Source organism: Rhinolophus hipposideros, assembly GCF_964194185.1.
Source record: "Rhinolophus hipposideros genome assembly, chromosome: 13".
Classification (NCBI taxonomy): Eukaryota; Metazoa; Chordata; class Mammalia; order Chiroptera; family Rhinolophidae; genus Rhinolophus; species Rhinolophus hipposideros.
Genome location: NC_138059.1, coordinates 20,416,849 through 20,442,996, shown reverse-complemented (window position 1 = coordinate 20,442,996; position 26,148 = coordinate 20,416,849). Strand labels below are relative to the sequence as shown.

At 33.0% G+C, this 26,148-nt stretch overlaps 1 protein-coding gene and 1 pseudogene across 6 annotated transcripts in view; both read right to left on the bottom strand.

Annotated features, from left to right (window-relative positions):
* CSMD3 (CUB and Sushi multiple domains 3) overlaps positions 1-26,148 on the bottom strand; it is a 1,140,077-nt gene that overhangs the window by 1,023,738 nt on the left and 90,191 nt on the right. The window lies entirely within an intron of this gene.
* LOC308506863 (14-3-3 protein sigma-like) lies at positions 192-983 on the bottom strand (annotated as a pseudogene). Its single transcript has one exon. The product of its transcript is annotated as a 14-3-3 protein sigma-like (transcript).

Sequence of the window (26,148 nt, the reverse complement as noted above, 5' to 3'; positions counted from 1 at the left end):
AAGGAGAACAGTAGTGACCTGGATCATGGACAGTGTCTCCAGGAGGGGGTGCAGAGAGCAGAGAAATGCCATGACTAGTGGTTAGTAGCACCTGATGGCTACAGGAAGAGTGGGGTCCTCTGGATCTCTGGGGAGACTCTCTGAGCTAGGGCAGAGCATTCTGGAAGAATGATTTCACTTCTCACCCCATACTAGTCCACTCTCCTGCAGTGGGAGACTGGAGCAGGTAGGGCAGAGCAGGGAGGGTAGCAAGCACAGCTCAGCTCTGGGGCTCCTCCTTCTTTCCCGACGTTGTCAGTTGTCCACAGTCAGGTTATCTAGCAGCAACTGCATGATGAGGGTGCTTGTTTGCAGGACTCCTCGCTGAGGGTGTGCATGTCAGCCATGGCCTTGTCAAAAGTGGTCTTGGCCGCTGAGATGGCCCCCTCAGGGCTGTTGGTGATCTCATGATGTAAGATAGAAAAGTTCAGGGCCAGGCCCAGGCAGATAGGGTTGGTTGGTGGCATATCCTTCTTGCTGATGTCCATGGCTTCCTGGTAGGCTGACCAGGCTGAGTCAATGATGCATTTGTTGTCACCAATGGCCACCTCGGTTAAGTAACGGTAATAGTTGCCCTTCATTTTCAAGTAGAAGACCTGGCTTTCAGCATCACCAGCCTTCATGATGAGATGGTTGTCCAGCAGGCCCATCAGGGATACACACACTCAGAGCTCGGTCTCTACCTTCTCCCAGTCCTCTCGCACCTCCGGACACTTCTCCTCCGAGCCCTCCTCATAGCTTTTCTGCTTGATACTGGACAGGACCCTATAGGCAGCCCTCTGGCCACCTACCACATTCTTGTAGGCCACTGACAGTAGGTTTCACTCTTCGCAGAATAGCTCCTCACGCTTTCCCACAGCACTCTTCATGAAAGCTGTCATGTTCTCACAGCGTTGGGCTTGCTCGGCCAACTTGGCCTTCTGTAGCAGACTGGCTCTCTCCATGGCTCTGGGGACAGACAGACAGGCAGCCGACTAACTGGCTGCCTCGGGACCAATGCCGGACTCTCTTCCTCTCCAACTTTCTGCCTGCCTTTTGGCTGGAGCAGAAGGACTGACTTATTTGTTTCATACCTGGAAATTTGGACCTCTTCTTCCATTTCACCTTCCCCCTCTTTTTTTTAATTTTTCAATTACAGTTGACATCCAATATTATTTGATATCAATTTCAGGTGTACAGCATAGTTGTTAGACATTTATGTAATTTGAGAAGTGATCTCTCTGACTAGTACCTACCTGCTGCTGTACATAGTTATTGCCATATTATTGACTGTATTCTCTATGCTGTACTATACATCCCCATGACTATTTTGTAAATACTAATTTGTACTTCTTAATCTCTTCTCCTTTTCCACCTGCTGGCCCCTCCTTTTTTCTTTTGAATTTTCCTTTTCAACCCATGGCTATTAGAGAAGTGAATTATTTAGTTTCCAATTATGTGGATATTTTCCTGTTAACGTTTTGCTGTTGATTTCTAGTTTGATTCCATTTTCATCAGAGAACACACTCTAGATGATTTCAACTTACAGTTGTTTAAGGTTTATTGCGCAGGATGTTGTCTATGTCAGTATATGTTCCTTGGAAACTTGAAAAAAAGTGTGTATTCCAGTGTTATGAATAGTGTTCTGTAAGTGTTGGTTACATCCATTGATGTAGTTGAGTTGGAGTTGAGTTCAAGACCCTTACTTGATGGAGTTGAGATCAAGACCCTTGGAGTTGAGTTCAAGACCCTTACTTACCTTCATCTATAGGTAATGTGTCCTCTGGCTGCTTGCACGATGTTTATTTTGTCTTCAGTTCAATTATGATTCACATGGCATGGATTTCTTTGGCCCTATCCAGTTTGGAGTTTACTCGGCTTTTTTAATCTGTAGGTTAATGTCTTTGGCCAAATGAGGATATTTTCAGTCATTATTTCCTTAAGTACTTCCTTAGCCCTATTTTCTCTTTTTTCATGAGTCCAATGGCATGAGCCATTGAGCGTTAGATCCTTTATTTTAGTTCCACTTGATAATCTGCTCATTTTAATATGTTTTAGTCTCCTTTCTCTCTGTCCTTGAATGCTTGTGGTGGATGCTAGGATGCCAGATTCAGGAATAAAGGACTGTTTTCTCAGCTGCATGGAATGCAGCTGGAGGATAGCTCCCAGCTATCATTCCTCTTTGGAGATTGCCTGTGATTAAGAAAACTGCCTGATCCAAACATACCTTCTTTCAGGCCAGCCCACATCAAGTGATTGATAAATGTGAGTGTATAAAAGACTGACTCATTCATCCCAACTCAGAACTGCTTAAAGTGATATTCTGGCTCCAGGGTTTTTTGTGGGATCAGCATAGCCCTGTATTAGGATGAAATAACAGTTCGATTTCTCCCTCTACCCAATGCTCTTCCCTTCCACAGGTATTGATCCAAAGAACAATCCCCAATAGACATCCATCTCCATTACAGAAATTGCTTTCTGGGGAATGCATTATCTCATCATTAGTCACTTCCGCACCTAATTCTTTCTATACATTGTCATCAGAGACAACCTCCTAAAACAGAGCTGACCCTAGGGGAAAATTCAAATAAAGCCGTCAGCAGGTACCACAAATTGTGTTTTAGAGTTATTGCTCAAACTCCCCTTGTAAATGTCATGGAAACCTGTGCTCTGACCACAAAATTCACTGATTATTTTTTTTAATAAGTCTTGAACTATCTTGCCTCCATTTCTTTTTAAGATACTGTTTTTCTTAAATAAAACTTATTTTACCTTCATTTCTACTAAGATAAAATTGTAGGTCCTTCAATTTCAAGTTCAATCCTTTACAAATAGTGAGGATCAAACATGTGGTGATGGAAGGAGAACTGACTCTGGGTGGTGAACACATAATGTGATATATAGATGATGTATTATAGAATTATACACGTGAAACCTGTTTAACTTTACCATTGACCCCCAATAAACTTTAATAAAAAAAAATAGTGAGGATCTCTCTTTGAAAATTTTCTTTTTTTTTCTGAATTCTATGATTATCATTTTATTTTTCTTCATGTAGTTTCTTATCCTGTCTTTTATTTTGAGGGGTATGTGATATGACATATCTTCAAATGGATTGAAGAGATATAAAGAGAGATATAAAAAGACTTCTGGTTTATAGAAAAGAAACAGAACAATAGATATGACAAACATCATACAAGTGTATTTATAATAGAAATACATTTTATATGTTTAATTATAAATTATATTATTACCCACCATTAATACAATGTTTTAACTTGGGCCATGTCTATGCAATATTATTACAATAGAGATAAAGGATTTTGCAATAGTCATTGGAAAACTTTTTAAAATTTGCACCTTGTTTTTACTTCTCTCAAAGATCACTGTATTTTTTACTATGTATTCTATAAAATATAAATTTATTAATTGAGGCATCCTCTTCAAATTGAGACTTCCTTGTCTACACTGTCTTTTGAATTGAACTTTAAAATGCAATTCATAGTTTTATTGAAAATACTACTTTTTCAATGAGCCACAGTTTTTGAAAACAGACATCCTGATTTCACAACCTAGTACTCCTTTTTGCAAAATTGCTTAATTTTATTATGTCTCTGCTTCCTTGTATATAAAAATAGGATAATAAGAGTACCTATTTAAAGATTAAACATGTTAACAACTGAATATCTCTTCCAACAATATTTTAAGGATAGTGAATATTGTATTTCTCTTTTCCTCTTTCTATTTTTCTCTTCCTGTTATTTTTACTATAATTATTATCTTTAACTATTATGTAATTTAGCTATTCCATTGTCTTTGAATTAGAACATATACATTTAAACACACTGGAATATTCTATTACCAATTTGTCAGAGAATAAAAAAAGTACCTATTTCCCAAATGAACAAAATATGATAGCAGATGGATACCTACCAGTTCAGGTTGTTATCAATAAAAATACATTAAATTATTATTTTCAGAATAGGTAGACATTTTTGATCTCAGAACATCATACACATGTTAATGCTGAAGTGCCTGCCTCTCTATGGGAGAAAAAGAAATTGATATTGTACATTTCCCAGGTTTTTAAAATATAGAGAATGGGGGAAAACAAATAAGTATTCAAATTGGAGTTGATTTTTCATTGAGTTAAACTTTTATTTCACATTTCATTTTTACTCTAGTGTTGCTACTAAAAAATAAATATATATTTTTAGGTTTAGGATAAAAGATGAGATTGTCCAAGGCATATTTTCTGAAGTGTATCTTTTATATTGTCCAACCGGCATGTTGTAGAGTACACTTAATATTTCGAACTTTGTTACTCAGACCATACTGACTGTCCAAAATATCCATTCCTTTGGTTCTTGATGGTGAAAAAGAAATACGTAATTTTGCTTTCTTGAGTTCATTGGACTATTTGATAGTGTAACAAATCATGTGTTGATTTGTCTGTTTAGTATGGAATTTCCTAAGATAGTCACCATTTTCCATAATAATTGAATTACCATACTTTTGGTATAGCCAAGATGTTTTCAGTGGTTTTTGAAAGATTCTAGACTAAAAACATCGATTTAAAAAAAAAAGGAATAAATGAATTAGTGATGAAGGAACACTTAGGAACAGAATATGCCTCTTGAAAATAGAAGAAAAAAATCAAGCAATGGAAGAAAGCCCATCAATCTGGCAAATTAATAATATTTTAGACACATATTATCAGTTCCATGTAAGCGCTAACTTGTAATGTCAAAGGGAGGAAATCAGTGGTCTCCTGTTGCTTCCTAGCTTCAAGACATGATTCTCTAATGTATTTTCAAAAGCATACATTTCCTACTGTAAACAAATATTGCCACTGAAAATTATGAAAGCTGAATTATTTGTGGAGAATCACTTGTGAACTTATAACAGTTCATTGGGACATTATTATACACTTAAGGTCAATAAAAAATTCCAATAAAATTATAATAAAGATGAGTTTTAAATTGATCTGCTTAGCACAATAGAAATATTGAAGAAGGATAATGTATTTAGTTATCAAGTCCTGCAGTCAAATAAGATATAATGTTAAAATATATTAATATTGTAAATGTAAAATTTCAGAAATTGTAGGTTTTATTAGGCAATGACATAAAGGTCACATTCTACCTCTAATGATATAGGCATTATATCTGTTTTTCCCCTAGAATAAAATAAAGTGTTTAATAGTCCATTGATATGATAGTTTTCATCATATGTTTCTGTTACTAATACCTCAATTTTCATCTGTCTTTTAGCCTCTAAAATAGGTATTAATTATAACTATTCATACCCATGAACATATGTTCTCTAAACTTAATGCATTTTAGCACAATTCCAATGCTATTGAATAATCCAAAAACTTTATAAAGTCCTATTCTATCTAGACTGTTTTATAGGCGTTCTAAATAAATTTTAATATTGATTTCTAGTTTACGTAATTCCTTTCCTCTTTAAGTGAAGTGTCATCTACTCTTACAGCAACCGTCTCACTGCCTTTATTGCCTTTCACATTCTGTAGCTTGTACTGTTAAGAAAGTAAACTTGGGATTTCCATATAACTGGCATTTATCACATAACTGTTCTGTGATCCTGGGAAATTTAGTTAGTTCTGAGATACAGTGTACTGTCCTATAAGTTAAGAATGATAATAACACCCAGCTTAGAGGATTCTTGTGAAGATTAGCAGTAGCTCATGCGTAGCTCCTAGAAAACTAGAAAAAGGTGACTGTGAATTAATCTTCTCAAACTATATCATTTAATCCTACCTAGCTTTAGATCGTCCTTACTTCTTCAAAATTTTTAAACTTATTCAAGCTCTAGAATATTTTTAAAATCTATTGAAATATCATTTTCTATTCCTCTCAATAATATTGGGCCATTTTTATATATATACAATGGTATAATTAAAGGTAATGAGCTGGATTTTTGTCTAATTTCCACAGTGTCCTGATGATTTCATAAATATGTGAATAAAGGTGGTTCCATTACAATTTTTAAATTATTTAGTGTTCTAAATTCAGAAATGTCTATATGGTAGTTATTCCTTTTCCCCACTCAAATATCACTATGACTTTTTGTCTGGAGAGTTTGGCCATGGACCACATCACTAGCCTTTGCCCCTTAGCTGTCTGGCTTCCATTTGAGTTTGGCCCCACTAAGACACAGCAGGAGATGAAAGTTCAGGAGAAGAGAGAAATCATTGTCATCATTGCCCTTACACAGTCCATACTAGGTAGTGGTAGTAAATGCTTTACATATTTATACCTGTTTGGAAGAAGCTCTGTTTCTACAATAGGAAGCATTCTACATTCCAAGAAAAGTGTTTTCTCATTTTGCGCCTCAGCCCTAGAGTCTACTAACTCTCTGCTGGAAGTGATTTTCCAACATTGGTACAGAGAATTGGAGTTTATACCAAGTACTGTAAGGAGGCATATTTCAGAACTTGGGGCAAATAGTGTATTTAGAATTTGTGGAATGTTGCATGAGAGGATAAGAGTTGTGCAGTGAGGGGTTCCCAGTCGCCATGTGCATATTCACTATAAATAGATGCCTCAGGACAATGCTATCGATGTACAGAGCAAGACCATCCAAATATTTCCAACTCACACCTATCCATGCTTTATTGCTGGAACAGGAAAAATAGAGAGAAGTGGAACTGTATCAGGGAAGGACGGTGTAGTGGATCATTAGAGTGCTAATCCTTCTAGAGTAGCAATATCTAATCAAATTATTAACATCTCTAACATCCATCTGAGACACCAGGAGCCTTGAAAGAATGAACCCACACTCCAGACTAATATCTACTCTAGACTTACTCCCGTAAAATCTAAGGCCAATCTTTGACAAGATTCGCAGGGACACAAATTTGGAGGCCAAGTCCTGCCAAATTACATGGTTAGGCAAACACTTAGAGCTCTTTATACATCCCCATTGACAAAATATAAAAAAAAAGCTACCCAAGTTAAAGATGATAAGGAAATAACTCAAATCCCTCTAAATTAAGAATCAGCACTCTTCTGGGGAAAATAACAGAGACCAAAGTATCTGAAAAACATGCTATTCTCAATATCAAATAATCAACCAAAGTTTAGTACGAATCCAAAGAAACAGGAAAATGCAATCCATGGTTGAAGAAGAAGATGAAAAAAGAGGAGAAGGAATAAAAAAGGAAGAGGAGGGAGAAGAAGAGGAAACAAAATATAGGAGAGGAAGAAAATAGAACTTAACCAAAGATAAGCCTGATATGGACTTAGCTATTCTGAAATGGCTATTTTTAAAGCTATTTAAAAGCTTGTAAAGCTATTATTTAAAGGCTTTATTTTATTTAAAAGTTCTATAGCTATTCTGCTATATTAAAAGTAGATAATATCATCTTAATAAGTGCTAGAAAATCTTAGTAGAGAAATAGCAACTAAAAAAGAATCAAAGAAAAATTATAGATCCTGGTAGATGGGCATTATAGCATATTGGAGACTACAAAAAGAAAACATTCAGTAAACTTGAAGACATATCAATATAAATTATCCACTTTGAAGATTATAGAGGAGAGAAAAGGTGAAATAAAATGATAAGAACATCAGAGAACTGTTGGGCCAATGCCAAATGCTTTAAAATAAGTGTAATTAGAGTTCTGGAGGAAAAGATAGTGAGTTTGAGATAAAAAAAAATAAAATAAAATAGATGAAATAATGGGACAGACTTCCAAAAAGTTGAATAGACAAAGATAAGCACAAGTTCTAATAGATTCACGATGTGTATGCAGTTAAGAAGATCCCTTTAGATGTCTCAGAATAAATTTAGACCTACTCATGTTGCAGTTAATTGGGATTATTCAAGATCGATTATTTGTTTTTTTTGTTTATTTTACTTGTACTTCTATAAAGAAGAGAAATACCTTGTCTTGAGATTTACTTCCTTTTATTTTAAGCACTTTGCATGTAATAACTCATTTAATCCTCTCAACAGCTCTGTGAGATAGTACTGAATTTTTCTCAATTTACACTTGAGTAAACAAGCACAGAAAGAAAGTAATTCAGAGTAACTGCCCAGATCATGCTATCAAATGACAGAGTTGGCATTTATACTCACACACTCTGATCCCAGAATTTAAATTTTCACAACTATGCTATTTGCATCTATCTATCTATCTATCTATCTATCTATCTATCTATCTATCTATCTATCTATCTATCATCTATCATTTTTTCATTTTCGGTAAATCCTCTTTTACCATGATGATTTAGGTACTGATCTTTCATTTTTGTTCTAGGCTTATTCCACCCTCTTCTAACTCCTCACCCTTAGTTAATTTCTGGGATCTTTTTTTTTTCTTCTATATTTTTTTCTTTGAAATTACACACAAATAGTTATTTGACCTCTCCTGGTAAATTATCTTTCTGAGTTTCCAACCCCCTTCTCCTTTTCATTTCTGCTCTGAGAAGAAATATTACATTTAGACCATAAATGTAAGTAAGACGAATGTGCTTGAAAACAAATTTTTGAGATAGCTGTTTAAAAGGCATTTAAAAATTAAAGATTCAAAATGCTCTTCTCATTCTTATGTCACAATTCAAATAAAGATGTGTTTTACTGATTGTGGAAAAACTAGATGGCAAGAAAACATTTTTCTTTTCTTTAATGAAGCTTTGCATGTCTAACAACATACAGTTATTATACACAGAGTGGCTTTTTCAGAACGTGTATATGATTTCTGATTTCTATATTTTTAATCTGCCTTGTTAGAGTAAATTTTATACCATTCAATCTAGATGTTTTCAAATTTCCTGTCTCCAATCAAATATTAAAGTAAGAAAATGACTGTGAGGCACACTGCAAAGCATAGAAATTATAAAATGAGCTAGAGTTGTATGATAATGAATATTACTTTAATAACCTTATGCTTTGCCATGGTTAAGAATACAAACAGGTATTATTTTCTCTACTCTTTATGGAGAATTTACAGCTTTGGGGTATCAGTGGGAAAATGCTAAGATTTTGTGGTGTCTGACATTTAACTTACTTTTCTATCAAATGTGCTTTTCTTGATGACAAAATAAAAGTACTCCAGGCAATCAAATTCATCTAGATTATTATATTTGGAGGCACTGTCTATTCAATCACCCTTCTCCTCATACTTTCCAAAATCGAGAAATGTCTTAACAATCCTCCAGACATGAGCTGCCTGTCATGTTTATTGCCTGAACACTTCTATTAAAAAAAAAACAAAAAAACAAAACAAAACAAAAAACTGCAGGAGAGTTCTGAGCTGGAAAGAGCAGAGAAAATATTTAAAATATTTCTATGTCAATAAAGTGATTGAAAGACACTCAGGGTTGTTATTTTCCAACTTATCTTCCTTTTGATGTTTCTGTTCCTTCACTGCAGCAGCAATGATATGATTTTCCTTTTTTACCCCTTCTTATTGTTACCTTACACATGTTAACCTAGTGCTAGTAATAACTGTTGTTATTATCTTCTTCCACTTCTCTGTGGCTTTTCCATTAGGCCTAGAGTCAGTATTCACTTTAGAAAGAAGAATACACTGAAAGGCATGTAAAGATGAAAATCATGCTTTTTGTGACTCCAAAGAGCAGTTCTAGCCCTTGGCACCTCAACGAACAAATCACAAGGATTTCTAAATTCCCTTGCAGGCTTTCTTTCTTGCACTGTTTGGAAAGCAAGAGCGTGAGTGACAGCCAAGATGATATTACCATTTTGGGCGACTCAGTTCTGTAGATGACGGACGAAGTGCAGGGGAATAAAAGGAGGTGAAAGATAAATTGTTGTTGAATGGGTTTTCATACCACTGAAAGTGTATTTTAGTTTAACGGCAGTGACAGTCCAGCTCCAACCTGCTGACAGATGGCTGCTAGCAAGAAGATATATTTGAGACTTACTGTCAAGATACAAGCTTTCATGTTAACCAAAGAACATTTTTTTAAAGAGTATTTCAAAAGATGATGAAAAAAAGAGAAATGATATTTAACACATACATTGTGAAGAGAATATCTGAGGGCCCTAAGCAGGGTCTGAGTTGGCAAAGGGAAAATAACTAAATTTCCTAGGGGAGAATACCTCCAAGAAAAAAATAAATCCTTAAGAAAAAGAGTTGGTGTGACTAAGAAAGCCCTGCTTAAAGTGGCAAAAGTTACCAGATAGGTAAAACTGAGAAAGACTATTCCATCAAGGTCTCTCACCAGAAAGTTAGAAAAGAGGAAGAGTGAGGGTAATTTTAATGTGTCATCACCGTAATACGCATTGTGCATACTATTGATATCTATTCATTGGAAACTTGGATTATCATTAATAAGATTAGAGGTCATTATTAATTGATATGTGTGCATAGTGCTTTTCTAAATAGTTTGACATGCATGACCTTCACCTGCAGTTTTTATCATAGCACTTTTTTTGATGCACCTACTATGGTTACCCTCATTTTGTGAAAAGAAAACAAATTCATAGAGAGTAATTTCTCAAGATCACACTGTTTGGATCCTTGTATCAAACAGAGGCAAAGTGAAGTCATAATGCTTGCACTTACACATTGAGCACAGCTTCCTATATGAGATACAAAGTCATTCTAAAGGTAAAGATGTCTCCCTTTATGGACACACAGCTTTAGGAAGCAAGGGTGAGGTTGAAAAGAGATACCTTGATGACCAAGAATAGCAAAATCAACCCTGGAGAGCAAAGGAGCAGGTGCTTCTAGCAGGAGCAGTGCGAAGTTACACCCAGATTGTTCTCAGTTAAAATGGTTCTAGTCTTCCAAATATGTAACATAACTGAACTCAAAGAATGAGTCATGGAATACACAAAGACCTTTTTTTCTTTGATTTGGTTTTTGCTTTGCTTCTTGTTTTTGTTTTGGTGGTGGCGGTGTTGTGTGTATGTGTTTTAGGATTATGTTTATTAAAATCCATCCTCTTCAACTTTAGGCTTACATGTATCATACAGAATTTTTCAGTGTGTTTATAAATTAAATTACATTAAGACCCTTAAATAATATAGAACAAGCTTCCTATAATTTTGCCTCCTTCAAATAGATACTGTTCTATTTAACTGTAAAATGTATTTATTAATTTCAGATCCTGAATAGTATTAGTAGTTTCCTACTATTTAATTTAAAATGTTGGAAGCCAAATTAGGATGACCATGAGAAAATCAGTGAGAAAGGAAGAATGACAGACTTCTCTAGTCCTTCTAAAATAAAATCATTACATGACCCCCCAACTCACTCCCCCCCAAAATAGCCTCCTCTGAGACTCACAGTTAAAAAATTTGGTCTGAGGTAGAGGATTCTTTCCTGCTCTTGCAAAACTAATGACTCTTCATCTTCCATCATTTGTTTTATCTACTTCATACATCAGTTTCTGACATTGACCAGTACATATGCCAAAGGGACATATAAACTACTTTTTTTCATGTTTCTAATTGGAAAATACTACACTATAAAGAGAGTTGTTTTTCTTTCCCCCAATGTGGGATGATTATAAAACATATGTCTTAGAGCAAAATAATTGCTAGCTCATGAAATGTTATCATCAATATTGAAACTGGAGACAATACAGGGAACAGCATAGATGCTAAATGCATTTGTAGAGACATCAAAGCCATATGTCTCAAGGATATCTTACAGATATATGCAAATAAAGATATAAATAATAAAAAATAAATGTATTATATACCAATATTAAATTGGCCTGAGGAGTGACCTGTTTTATAAACATTTTCATGTTACTATATGTCCTTATATTATTATTATCTATATCCAAGAAGATAATAATTAGAAAAAAGAGAATATAATTTTTAGAGGAGATCTTCAAAATGGGCAACACCAATAATGCAGCATGGTAGAAAGTCTCTAAGTGATCCCTCTCATTTCTATATCCTCATGCCACTCCTCCAATGAAGAAGTGAAATCTATTTATCCTCCTCAAATTAGGGGAGGCTGTAGGAATTGCTCTTTCCAAAAGAATGCAGCAGAAGTAAGTCTGAGCCAGTTCTGAGCTGAGCTCTTGAGAAGCCTGACAGTTTCCAATTGCAGTCTTGGAGCCCAGGGCCACCATGTCAGAAATCTAACTTCTTTTTGAAGAGAGATAGCCAACCAAAGCCTGTCCAGCCACCTCAGAAGAGGTCCAGGATATGTATGTAAAGCCATTTTGGATGTTGTAGTTCCAAATAGGGCCCTAGATAAAGGGAAACCAGGTAACACCCAAGTGACCCCTGGCAATACCACATAGAGGAGAAGAACCCAAAGCTGAGCCCAGACAGCCCAGAGAATGCTGAGATAAAACATTGTTGTTCTAAGCCACTGTTTTAGTTTCTTTTCCAGCTTTATGTAACTGAAACATAGGAAGCTAAGAGATAATAATTAAACCTAAAACAAAAAAGAAAAATGAAAAAAGAAAAAACAACTTTAAACTCTTCTTAGATTCCAGACTGTAAAATAAAAACATTTCTCTAAAGGCAATATGATAAGAACTATAATTTAAAAAGAGTTCTATTTCAAGAGTGAACAATTGATATTTAAATAAACTTAAGCAAGTCACTTGCATTCATTGAGAAACGACATCCAGTTGGATGCAAAGGATTAGTCCCTTTCTGTTTTTTTTTTTTTAATTTTTTTGTTTGTATTAGTCACTTTCTTAATGTCACTTAAAGCTATTTCCTTCTTTTGAACCTCGCTTATAAGGTAAAGTCAGACTCTTCCCATTTCTCTCAAGGATTACCAAGAGCTCCTATTCCCCATACTTCCTGTTTAACGCTGCTTCAATTTATTTCTAATTCCTAATTTTCTGCTTTCTAAAATGTGGATAAAAATCACACTGTACCTAATATTCTTCAGTGGATTTCTATTAGCTAATGAATCACTTCCATGTCCATGACATGACTATCCAGCCCTCTACGATCTGGCTCTTGTTTTTTCCGTACCCTTAATTTGTGCCATCCCTCTTGTTCATACCCAGAAACCACTCACATTAAGCCTCCATGCCTTTGCATGTGCTCTTCCTTTCCCCTATGTTTTCCTTTTCCCATTAGACCTAATTTCTATTTTCAGACAAAACAAAACAAAATAACTTTTACCTTATTTTTGAACTATAATTTCACTTGGCATACATGCCCATCGCAGCGCTGACCACACTCCATTAGTGTGTTTCCTAAAGTGCTGGAGGATGGCTTTTAGTTCTTTATCCTAGCACCCAGCTTAATGCCAAGAATGCTGCAAATGCAGTGCTTGTTGGATGAGTAGGTGAATAATAAATTAAATGGATAATGCATGTGAAAGTACTTTAAAAATTAGAAGTGCTTTGTGACTATTATTTTGATGATTTATACATAACGGTTTGTGAAGATAGTTCCTATAAAAACAGACTTAAAACCCAAAAGAATTAAATGAATACTGGGAGTGCCAAAAATATGTATAGAGTGAACACTTTGTTCAACATTGCTCAAGCAGTAGTTTGCTGTAATCAGAAGTGTCTGGATGCTGATGGTAACCAATGTGAGCCCCTCTTTTAACTGCAGAACTCAAATGTGACTTGTATTCATCTTTTGTTATCGGTCTATATTGAGTATTAAAATTTTAATAGTTTTCCTTTCTTAATATGTATATACATTTTTGTGACACCCTCTGTAGATCTGGGGGGAAATGGGGTGTGATTACTTATACATACAATAGAAGTAGGCCTGAGGGTCACTGGCAAAACAAATATAAAAATGAAATACATTTATTTTATATGTATTTACCTATAAATGAATAAAAAATAGTTTTACACTGTTAAAGACCCTAGGAAATAATGAAAAGAAAAATGGTAGGGCTAGGAAGTGATTTTTTACCTTATATTGTATTTGTCAAAAAAAAAAATAGTTACTACTTGATTGTAGTTTTTAAAATGACTCGGGAAAAATGGATAAGGTCAATTAAGTATATTGAATAGAATTAGAAGTATGTGTGTAAGTTAAGCAATACTTCATTAAGTCATGGAATTCAATTTATTCACCATCAGTTTGGGATAATATTGAATGCAATTTTTGATTGGTCCTTAAACTCCAAGCATTGTACTAAGTGTTTTGTAGACATTATCAAGTTTAATTCTTAGAAACACCTATGAGACAAATATTGGCATCCTCCTTTTAAATATGAAAATTAAATCTGTCCATGTAGACACACTTAATAAATGGCAGAGCTGTTGCCAGATTTCTGGTTTAAACCCATGCTTTCTTGTTGCCAATGAGAATGGAAGACAGAATGAAACTATGGAATTTCCTGCATACAAGAACTTATAGAGAAGAAGAATTACCATTTATCTTCAATTGCTTAATATTTTTATTTATTTATTAAAGCCACATTAATCCTGTTAGCGCCACAGCTTTACTTTAGCTCTAGCTTCCATGTATGTCTGTTACATTCCTAAGAAATAACAGATGCTTGTAACATCTTTCATGGTTTACTGCTTGCTATTAAATTGCCACACAAAAGCACTCCTATAGAGGGCTCAATAATGTCCCATCAAAAAGATATTTCCACCTTCAGAATGTGAACTTATTTGGAGTTAATGTAGTTGCAAATATAAATAAAGTAAGCATGTCAAGATGAAGTCATCCTGCATTAGGTTGGGACCTAAATCCAGTGATTGGTATCCTGATAAGGGACAAAAAAGAAGATACAAAGAGACACAGAGGAGACCATGTGAAGATGGAAGAAATTAGAGTTATGCTGTCACAAATAAAACAATGCATTGCATCACCAGACCTGGAACAGGCAAGGAAGGGGTCTCCCATAGATCCTTGGAAGGCAGCAGAGTCCTGCCAATACCTTAATTTCAAATTTCCAGCCTCCAGAACTGTGAAAGAATAAATTTGTGCTGTTTGAAACCACCAAGTGTGTGATAATTTGTTATTGCAGCCCAGCCAGTGGAAACTAATAGAGCCCCTATTTTCCATTTCCACACACCTGCCAAAGGCAGTGCTGTGCCTAGGGCAAAAAGAAAAAAGTAAAAGAAAAGCACTTGAATGCTTTAGTTGTTTAGATGGCAGTGGTTAGTGAGCCTTCTCTTGAGGTGGGGGGGGATTGTTGTTTAAGATTATACCAGTATTTCAAACGGAAGGGAACAGACAATAAAAAAGACTAGATGTAACAGACAATACCAAGAGTAGAAAGAACTTAAAAATGTTTGCTTAAATTGCATTTTCATTTCAATGCAAAACAGTAAAATGATTTTGCATTTTGGGTGAAAGTGCAAAGGAGGTAAAGGGCAGAAGAATGCATGATACTAATTTGTGTTTTAAAGAACTGATATCAAATACTAGCATGTGGAGAACAAACTGGAAGTTAGAAGGATGGAAGGAGGGAGATGAGGAAATAGGCTTTTACAGTTATCTAGAAGAGATTAACAGTGGATTTGCAAGCAGTAGCAATAATTGAGTCATGTCTTCCAGGAATTTTGGTGAGGTGCTACTCCACTTGCTGAAAGATACAAAGAGGAAAGGAAAGAAAAACATCAAATCTCTGTAATAAGATACCAGAGAACATAAGAGGAATACAAAAGCAAGTAACTTGGAGTAAAGAGAATTAGGAAATGTTCCTCAGAGGAAGAGATTCTTGTATATATGAATAAATGGCGGTCTACTAATTACAAAATATTGCATATGAATGTGGGAAATAAGGGATTATAGGGAGAAAAGTAGATAAAGGATTTTTGTACAAAATTCTCTTCGAACAAGACTTATTTGCAGTTAAGTTGTTTATATCCCTATGACTATAGAGAGCAGTAATTATATACAACACTGAAACACTAAATTATTCAATTGTCTCTAATTTGTTAACATCACATTCTGTGTGTTTTTTTTTTTTTTTGTTGTTGTTGTTGTTTCTTTTTTTTTTTTTTTTGATATTTCCAGGAATCAAGTAAAAATATCTTTGAATACTTTTTTCAAAGATATTTTACATTCCTGGAAATATTTTTGCTTTTCTCAACAGTTCTACACAATGACGTTATAAGGGTTCTGTTAAAGTGAATTCACTCTTTAGACAAGGTTTCTTATTAGTTTTTCACACTTAATAGACAGGACATTTTTCTTCCCCAAATCACAAAATGGTTCTCTTTATTAATAGCATACTGCAATAGAGAGTTTTAAGTATTTTATTTTAAAAAATCACTGACTGTAGGATACCTTTTAAAATTTACTCATTTTTAAAGATATTATATGTTTTTCAACTTGTCTCAGTGGCTTACTTTGTTTTTCAAGCTCTCTACTAACTTGTTTCTCATATTTCCTAGCTTTGTCATATTATCTGCTTTCCTTGTAGCAAAATATTCTAGTTTGTTATCTTTATTAAAGGAAGACAGATTTATACATGTAAATACCCTTAGGTTGTTCTTTGCACATATGAGAATCACCTATTTAAATTAATGAAAGACCACTGTGTATAATTGAAAGTAGATGCCAAGTAAAATCGGAAAATCCTCTGTTAAACAGAGGTCCCTTTGACTTCTGCTTTGGACATAATACTCTCCTTCCTGGAGCATAAAATGATTTTAATAGGGCACTTTACAAAATTAGAAAACTTAGTTTTGCTCTTTTTAATGAATCCCTGATTGAAGAATTCTTATTCATTTTTTTTTAAATGAATTAAGGACAGAGTTTTGACAAGAATTTATTTACTCTATCAAGGGGATTCTCCTTGAAGTTTAAAGGAAAAATGCCTAAGGCATATAAAAGAAAAGACAAATAATATAATTATTTTCTGAAAAAGAAAGTTACGGACTAAGAATGGAACTAAATTATGAAGGGTTTACATAAATTAATGGATGATACAGGCTGATCCTGCCTACATAAATGTGTTTTTTTTTTTTTTAATGTCTATTTTTTTTTCCAGGAGAGCGAGGGCTATTTACCAATGCCAATGGGCACCTTCAATGTAGCAATGCGCAAAAGAATCTTGATATTCCCCAATTTACTCCCCAATCCTAGGTTTGTGACTTACTAAGTCTTCTCCATCTCAATATATAGCAGTAGTGTTATTAGAGTTGCGGAAGCCAAAACTTAACAAATTTCATGAAATATGAGATAAGAAAAGCAATGTATCAAAATTAATTTATTGTTATGCATTATGTAGTTGTAAGTATATGTGTCACATATAACAATATATTTAATCACCTGATCATGCCACAACTCCATCTATTTTTCTAAAAGTGTATGTGTACATATAAATACATGTATGTATATTTTTGAGATGTGAATCTCAAAAAAATGTACAAGAAAGATGTCCAACTTTAAGGTGAAAGTCAGAAAGATTAGGACAATTTTCATTTTCTCAATCCTTTTCCAAGATTTCTTGACAAAAATTAAACACAATAAAAATGTACTGAATGAATGACATAAATGAGTGCTTGAACCAATGAATAAACTACATATGACACCTATTCTCACTAAGAATACAACAAATATCAACAAAAAATGAGAAATGAAAAGAAAATGATAAGAAAGTATATGTATATATACATTATATATATTCTATATAATGTAGATTATTTCTAAATGTAAATCACGTCTTATGAGGCAAGAGTTAATAACATCTACACTACAGTTACCTAAATGATACTATTGTTTATTTCTTTCTTTTTTTTCTTACCGTTTTTTTTTTTTTACTTTATTGGGGTGACAATTGTTAGTGAAATTACATAATTTCAGGTGTACAATTCTGTATTACATCATCTATAAATCCCATTGTGTGTTCGCCACCCAGAGTCAGTTCTCCTTGCAGTACCATATATTTGATTCTGAGTGTTCTGAAACTTAACCACAAGAAATTACCTATATGTTCCTTGAAGTAATATATAGGATATGCAATATAAAAAAGATTATTTGGAATGAAATATAAGTAATAAATTTGGCCCTACAGCTAAATTATTTTTAAATTCCTCGATATTATTAATAAATATAGGCAAATCTGAATCTAAAACAAATCGATGTAAAAAACTATACTTGTTAAAATACCTGGAAATGAAAATAAACATATTTGCATATATTTGCACACGTATGTATATTCTTATATGTATAAATGCATGGAAAAATATCTCAGTGGATGAATACTGAAAACAAAAAGACAGAAAGGTGTGTTGTATTTACAGCAATGCCAAAAGCAAACTATTAAGGTGTCTTATTTCATTTATTACTAGCTGTTATTAAATAATAAATGCAGGTTCTTTAATAATGCCTAATGCAAATCATGTTTCAAAACATGTCTTAAGCATTTACTTTGCAAAATATTTCTCAGCCTTTTTTAGAAATTCTGTGTGCCAGATTTTTCACCCTTGTTTCTAGATACAGAAACTGAAACTTAGAGAATGAATTTTTCCCCAATCACATTGAGTAAGTGGTAGAACTGGATATTGAATTCAGATATGCTCTAGACCATGGCTATTCAATGTGGTACCCAACAGCTACTTGTCTTTACTCAGCATATGCTGCTACTGTAATGAAGGATATGAAATTTTTAATTTAATTGAATTTGAATCAATTTAAGTTTAAAAACCAAAGAGGTGTGAAATAAACGTCTTCATTAAACACAATTTTTTTGTTTGTAGGATTATACTTTAAACATTGATTTCTTAAAATATTTCTTATTGGAGTATGCATATCAAGTGCATGAGGTCTTTCTAGTATTTCACATAAACACATCATGAATCTAGTGAATGTCACTAGATGGACAGTTTATTTGATATTTTTCAGCACCAATATAATATTTCAATGTGAATATTTGAATTGTTTATGTAGACAGCATGAATTATAGTGATGCCCATGTAAACTGTAAGTGGTAATAACTTTGAGATACTTATTTTAATTGAAATATATAATTAAGTTATATTTTTAGCTTGTAAATGAATGTAGGCAAGTTTTAAAATGTAAAACAAAGACCTACTATTTATGCAGAATAAATTGGAAATGCAAAAGCTAGTATTTCAAACAGAATAGGTGAAAAACAAGAAAAGAGGAGTAGAAAGAGAGAGTATGTGAGAGAATGTAGTAAATTTCTCAATGACTGGTAATTGCAATATATGGCCACAGAACACAATGAAAAAAGCTATTATGTTAAAAAAATACATACATGTATATGGTAATAAAATTGATTATATTAAGAGACACTGTATTGTATACTTGAAACTTGCTGAGAGTAGTTATTGTTTATGTACACACAAAAAATGGTAACTATGTGAGGTGATAAATATTTGCTTGATTGTGTTAAACATTTCACAATGTGTAGGTGTATCAAAACATCAAATTGTATGCTTTAAATATATACAATTTTTTGTGTTTCAATTACAGATCAATAAAGCTGGAAAATAATTTAAAATATATACGATGAAGTAGATTATATGTGACACATTTCAGCAACTTCATAGTGAATTTGATAGTTTCTTTTCAATAGTCAAAAAAGAATCTGTGAATGTATTTGCCTGAAATCATAATAAAATATCAAAATATATATTTTCAATAATTTAAAACAGGATCTAAGCTTGTAACTTTGGCCAACTGTGATTCTTACACACAGCATCACGCAACACAATTGAATGTTGCATTACATTTTCAGTTCTCCCCTTAACTAAAGATCACCTTTCCTTAATTGGAAAAACACAAATCAAAGATTTGTGCCTTGGCTCTCAGAGGTATTCATTAGATCCCAAGTGGATTTCAAGTTCTTTATCTGTAAAGCAATCAATATTTTCTTGAAACTTTTTCAAAGTCATAGGAAAATAAGTGGTTGGTTTAATTGTCTCATGAGAGAAGAACTAAGTATAATTTTTCTCTGGATTGCTTGAGAACTTGTTGGATATCTGAGGAGGGCATGAGTTATGCAAGTTTGTGGGAAAAGATCAGATGGAATGGGAAATGAATGGATCCTCCTGGAGTTTGATGTAGCGAAAGCCAGTTCAGACAGGACACGCAATACAGAAAGAGGGTACACAGCAAACAGATATCTAACTATCGGCAGCATCCAAATGAGAGAAAGCAGTTGGCCATCTTTCTAGGCTCTGCTTCTGAGACAGCTTTTTCCTGTGATGCATAGTGGATGTTGGAAGCAATGTTTTGCCTTACATATAAAAGGTTATGTATTTGAAAAGAACTGAAAGCCTTTAGTCCCATATTCTATACTCTATAGTCGACTGAGGCTCACTAGATATATTTTGAATTGGGAAAAACATGGGAAGGATACATCCTACTTACACATGGAAAGAGCATTCAGCTTTGATTCTGAAATCAAACAGACGCAAATTCAAAATGTAATAGGCTTTCATGAGTTAGCATATTTATATCCACCACTCTCAATACGGGGAATTAAGTTCTAAACTCCAAGCTAAAGGTACAAAGCAGTGTTTACACAAAGGGTGAATAAAGTGTTTTATGACAAGTTTTATAGGTTTGCCTCAGGTTTGCCTCAAATCTGCTCCTAGGGATCAAATCTTTGTCGATGTTGTTTTTAAGAAATTTGATGTGTAGTTTGATTATTTTATTTTTACAATACATATAATGCTTCTAAAAATCTTTTCTGGGGAATCCAGGCTAGTGGAGATGATGATAGTGGAGATGATAGTGGATTGAGGCAGAGGTAGCTAAAAAGTTACAGAAACAGTCTCATGTCAGAGCTAATTGTACTAGTTGTGGATTCAGACAGACCAGGGGTCACATCCCACTTCAGCCACTTATAGCTGTATGACCTTGAACTTATTACTTAGCCTCTGCAATTCTGTATTTTGTCAATTATAAAAAAGTGGTATAATAATGATATTTATCTCATAATGATGTGTAAATACATTAGAACATATCAGGAAATTTGTATAATGCCTATCCACATTGATTTACTTTGGTTGTTACCACATGGAGGAATACTGTGTGCATTTTGTGCTGGAAGTGATGTATCACAAACACTGGGGCACATGTAAAACTGACTGCATTATAAACATTTATTACCTAAATATTAAAGCACTGATAAGTGACTTCAATCTCAATAAAATGTCCTTGTATAACCAGCAATGTAATGCTTGATAGACTCACAAAAACTGAAACTTGTGTAATAAAATGATAAGGGTATTTAAATATTATTTCATTGAAAATAATCTACTTTATACAAATAGTGGATGAATAGTTTTAATAAAAAATAAAAACATATATTTCTAAATTTCCTGTATTTTATTTTAGATGGCAACCTTAGCTAAATATTATATTAAGGTAACCAAAAAACTCCATCTTCTGGCTTTTGATTTCACTGCAATTTAATTGTAATTATGTCCTTTTCTGATTTGATTCCCCTCCCCCCAAAAGTTACTGTACATATAATTGCTTCTCTATTCACAAAAATTCTTACATGGTGTTATAGTTTTGTATTTCAAATTGAGTGATCATATATTAACAAACAAAATGACTAACAGAAAAGGCTTGCACTATGATATAAACTTGTATTTTGAATCCATGGCAAATTTGTAACTAGGCAGTAAAGCAGTGGAATTAATTATGTCAAATAAAGAGGATCTTGAGATGTGTAAGTATCCCTAAATATTATAGTATCCCAATTATATTTTCTTATAATGTTTACTAAATACCTTCATTATATTTGAAGAATCAGTTATTCTTGTGGCAGAAATAAAAATATTTTCCTACGTATGTAAAACTCACTTCATTGATATATCATATTTTCAATAATGTTTCATAAAATTAAATAAGACAACCTATTTTTCTTATATCATGTGGCTTTAAAGAATAATACAAAACTAATGTAGTCTTAGTAACATAATAGGTCATTTAAAATTTGTACCACTGAAACTGAAATTTAAAAAAAGCACTGAATATTTGTTACATTTATAGGAACTATATCCATTTACAAGCTATGAAGCACAGTTTGTAATATAAACCATATGAACAGAAAACAATATCACTAGTTTATTAACAACAGGAAATATAGTCCCAAAACAGGCTAATCACCATGCTTCATTGACCAATTTAAGTTATTCTCAGTGTTATTTCTAACTTTAAATAGACCTGTATCTAAGAATTAGACTGATCTGAAAGGGAAATTAAGATAGATTTTAAAAATATATATTTCTAAGCTCTGATTGGCCATAATCCATATAAATAAGTTATCCAGAAGAGCCCATATCTCTGACAGCATCTGGGAAAATAGCATTTGTATTTAAAAGTTGAAAAGAATGCAATTGAAGTTAAACTGGAGTTGAACATAGAAGTCCAGGTGGTCAAATAATTTGATTCAAAAACTATTATTGAAGAAAAACTATGGGCTAGGAACTCTGCTAGGTTTGGGGCACACAAAGATAAACAAAACATACCTCACAAATTTGATATCATTGTACACCAGAAGGGAAAATGTGATTTAATAATTGTAGAAATAGAAGTAGTCATTTAGTTATATATACCTCAAAGAAGAAGAAAATGGAAAATATTTCTCATTTGATAACCTCCATGATCAAAAGTAAACATATAATATTTGATCTTCAAATGATACTTTCTAGTAACAAAAAAAAATCTGCATAAAAGTTGAGAATGGTGCCCCTGCCATTAAAAACTCATCATTTCTGGCGCTGTGTGGGTAAGAAGATGATGACAATATGAAATAAGATCATTTAATACAGAAGGTGCCAAAAAAATGAATACACATTTTAAAAAAGGAAAATAACTGTATTAAAAGTACACTGATAGTAACCGCTTTGAGCACCTCTTGTAATTGCAGAAATCAAACATGACTTGCATTCATTTTTTGTTATTGGTATGTATTGATTATTACAATTTTAATAATTTCCTTTTTCCTTTCTTAAAATGTGTATACATTTTTTGGCACCCTCTGTGTTTTAATGGTAGTGACTATCTAGCCCCTAGTAAATGGTACAAGTAGGCAAAGCAGCTACCTCTTCACTCAGTATTTCCACCCCTAACCCCTTTTTTAAAGTGTTGTGGGAGGTACTTCTTCTGTATTATTGAGATTTTATTCCATGCGGTATGTTTGTTCCATTACTGTAACATTCCTGATCCCTTCTCTATGCCCTAGTCTCTAGTTTCAAAGAGAGAGGAAGTGAATTAACAAATCTGATTGATTGGGGTCTTTCGAAGGAGGAACTGGACATGTACAATAGCTCATCCCTCCCCATCATCCTCTTGGGATAAAGTTGCTCTATTCCTGTTTGCGAAAAATTTTAAATGCAGCACTTGCTGCTGCAAGCCAGGAATTCTGAAGTTTTGGTGGTGGTTAATTTTGAATTCTAATGCTAAGAAAATAGGTGATGTTGAATCCTCTTTCCTTGAAAGTACTCCCCTGTCAAAATATTGACTTGTTTCTCCCATCTTCCTCACAGATAATTTGTCTTGTGTCCCATTTTTTTGAAGCTCCTTATAATTTCTATTAATTCATGAAGTATTGTTTCTACAGTATTAAATATTTTACAGCATAATGGTTTGTTTTGCATATTTAAACCACATGTTTAAATGAATAAGCGATTTGTATGAAATATTTAAATTCATATTTAAATTAATAATTAATTTGTATATGTAAGCACCAAAAATAAGTTTAAAAGCATTGGAAAACTTACGTGAGATGTTTCTTCATTATCATTTGGGAGTGGATAGACTATGCTGTTGAGAGATTTAGAACACAAGCTAGTTCAAAATGCCTGAGTCTGAAAGTGTTCATACCACTCACCACCTCTAAAACTGCAAAAGTTCTTTCTATTTATGAAGTTCCAACTGGGAGTTGTGGCTAGTAATATAACTACCTCATGTACTTACTATGGGGATTAAATGATGATTTAATGAAGATAATGTGAGATAATATAAGCAAAAGATTTAGTCTTGGTGCTGTAATATATTTGGGGGTTAACTATAGTATTAGAATATATTGTGTACTTTAATCAAAGAAAATAGACAATTCACATTTTTTTAATTTGATTTGTTTTACTACTTGACAAAGTTTTGTAGAGGTTCTTGTTTTCCTTAAGTATTTTTATTTTTCTCCTCATAATATAAATATAATTTATAAAATAGTTTTAAAACCTATCTTATATTCTCTTATTTGATATAAACCTCTTTTTTTTCCCTTAAATCATGGCTTTTGGTTTTATTAAAAAGTGAGTTTTGGATTAAAAAAAATTCCATGTGTTCAAAATAAGTATGAAAAATATCATAATTTACTTGTCTTTATAATTATAGCTTTATCTTCTTATTCTTTATTTATTAAATGTATTGGGGTGACTTTGGTTAGGAAAATTATATAGGTTTCAAGTATACATTTCTGTAGCCCGTCTTCTATATACCACATTGTGTGTTCAGCACCCAGATTCAGTTCTCCTTTTGTCACCATATATTTGATCCCTTTTCCTTCTCCTACCACCCCATCTTCTTCTTTATTCAGAAAATCTAATAAACATAGTAGACATTTTTACCACACAAAAATACAAACTTTTTTATAGCGGTATATAACACAAGTGAAAGTCATAGAAATAAAATATTTATAACATATATTTCAAACACAGGAATACCTGATATAAAATGAAACCTTGTAAATCAATGAGAAATAAAAACAGCATGAAAGTATAAAAATCGTAAAATTTTATCAAAAATGTAAATTAAAAATAAACATGGAAAGAGATAGACATTTTATTATTATGAAAATATTTTATTAATTATTACACATTTTATTAATTATTGTATTAATTATTAATTTTATTAAGTATTACAAATAATTGATAACATTTGTTTTGTATGGTGTATATGTGTTTGAAATAAAGTCAAAATGTGTTTATGGATAAATGCAAAAGCAAACAATATGAAAGAAACAGAACAGTAAAAACAAAAACAAAACAAAAAAAACATAAAACCAACAGCAAAAGCTGTATGCCATTTTTGGAAATGTGGAGAAGTAAAATCTCCTACAGACTCTAAATGTGTTTTCTAGGCAATCTTCAACTCTTTCACACTTTTGGTAAAGAATGGTCATTAACAACAAAAGATGGGGTTGGTGATTCCTACTAAGACATGAATAAGTTACTTTAGAAAAATATTTTTAAACTGAGTAGCAAATACTTTATAATTTGTTGTAGTCTTACAAATCAAAGGAAGGATAAATTTCTTCTCATTTCAAGGAACCCATTGCCATAATTTCTAATGTGCCATAATTTTTAATTTCTAGCCAGAAAATAGAATTCTTAATTAAGATAGTATCTCCAGTCCCCTATTTCACATTCATTCCTCTCCCTATATAATTCTGTCACTATGAAAGGATTTCAATATATGGCTTGAAGTATGGACTCATTGACCAGAGTTCTATAGAACACAGATTCTGGATTACTTTATATATGTCCCATCATTTGAGGAATGCCAGATTCCAGAGGCTTCAATGGCCACGGCACCTGCAGCTCCTTGGGGCATGTATATTTCAATTGCATCCTACAGAGTGATTTATATGTGCTCACTTATACATACCAAAAATAAGTATATGAAAAGTGCAGGTGCAGTGGTGAAGTTCCATTTTATTATTCACTACGAATCGAACTTCCCAATAGAAGGAGTCCATAATAATGAGATCTGAACTGTTTTGCAGATCTAATGCACAACCTTTCCACACAGAAGAAACATTTTTGATTTGTGAGACAGTAATTCTGTTCAATTGATCTTCATGAGGGATAACTAATTAACCTTTTATCTTCTTCCTAGTAGCACAGTATAAGAATAAATATAATTGAAATATTCATGCATAAACTCCTATCTCCACTCAAGTCCACTTCATAGATAAACCTTTAAGAGCATAACAGAAATGATTTTTTGTTGTTTTCCTTTTATTCCCCCATTAACTTGTGCTACCACAAAATAAAATCCTTAGGGTAGACAATGTTTCTATGGCAATCACAACAGAATAATGGCTCAAGTTACGAATTAAAGTTGGAATTTACTTGTAAAAACGTTTTCTGAATTCTGATTGACTTTAGAAAATAAATATGAAAATTATAGCATCATTGTCAACTAATATCTATCATTTTCAGGTATAATAATGATAGTATTTACAATTCAATATGCCAGTACTGTACTCAAATTTTTATATATCATGTTATT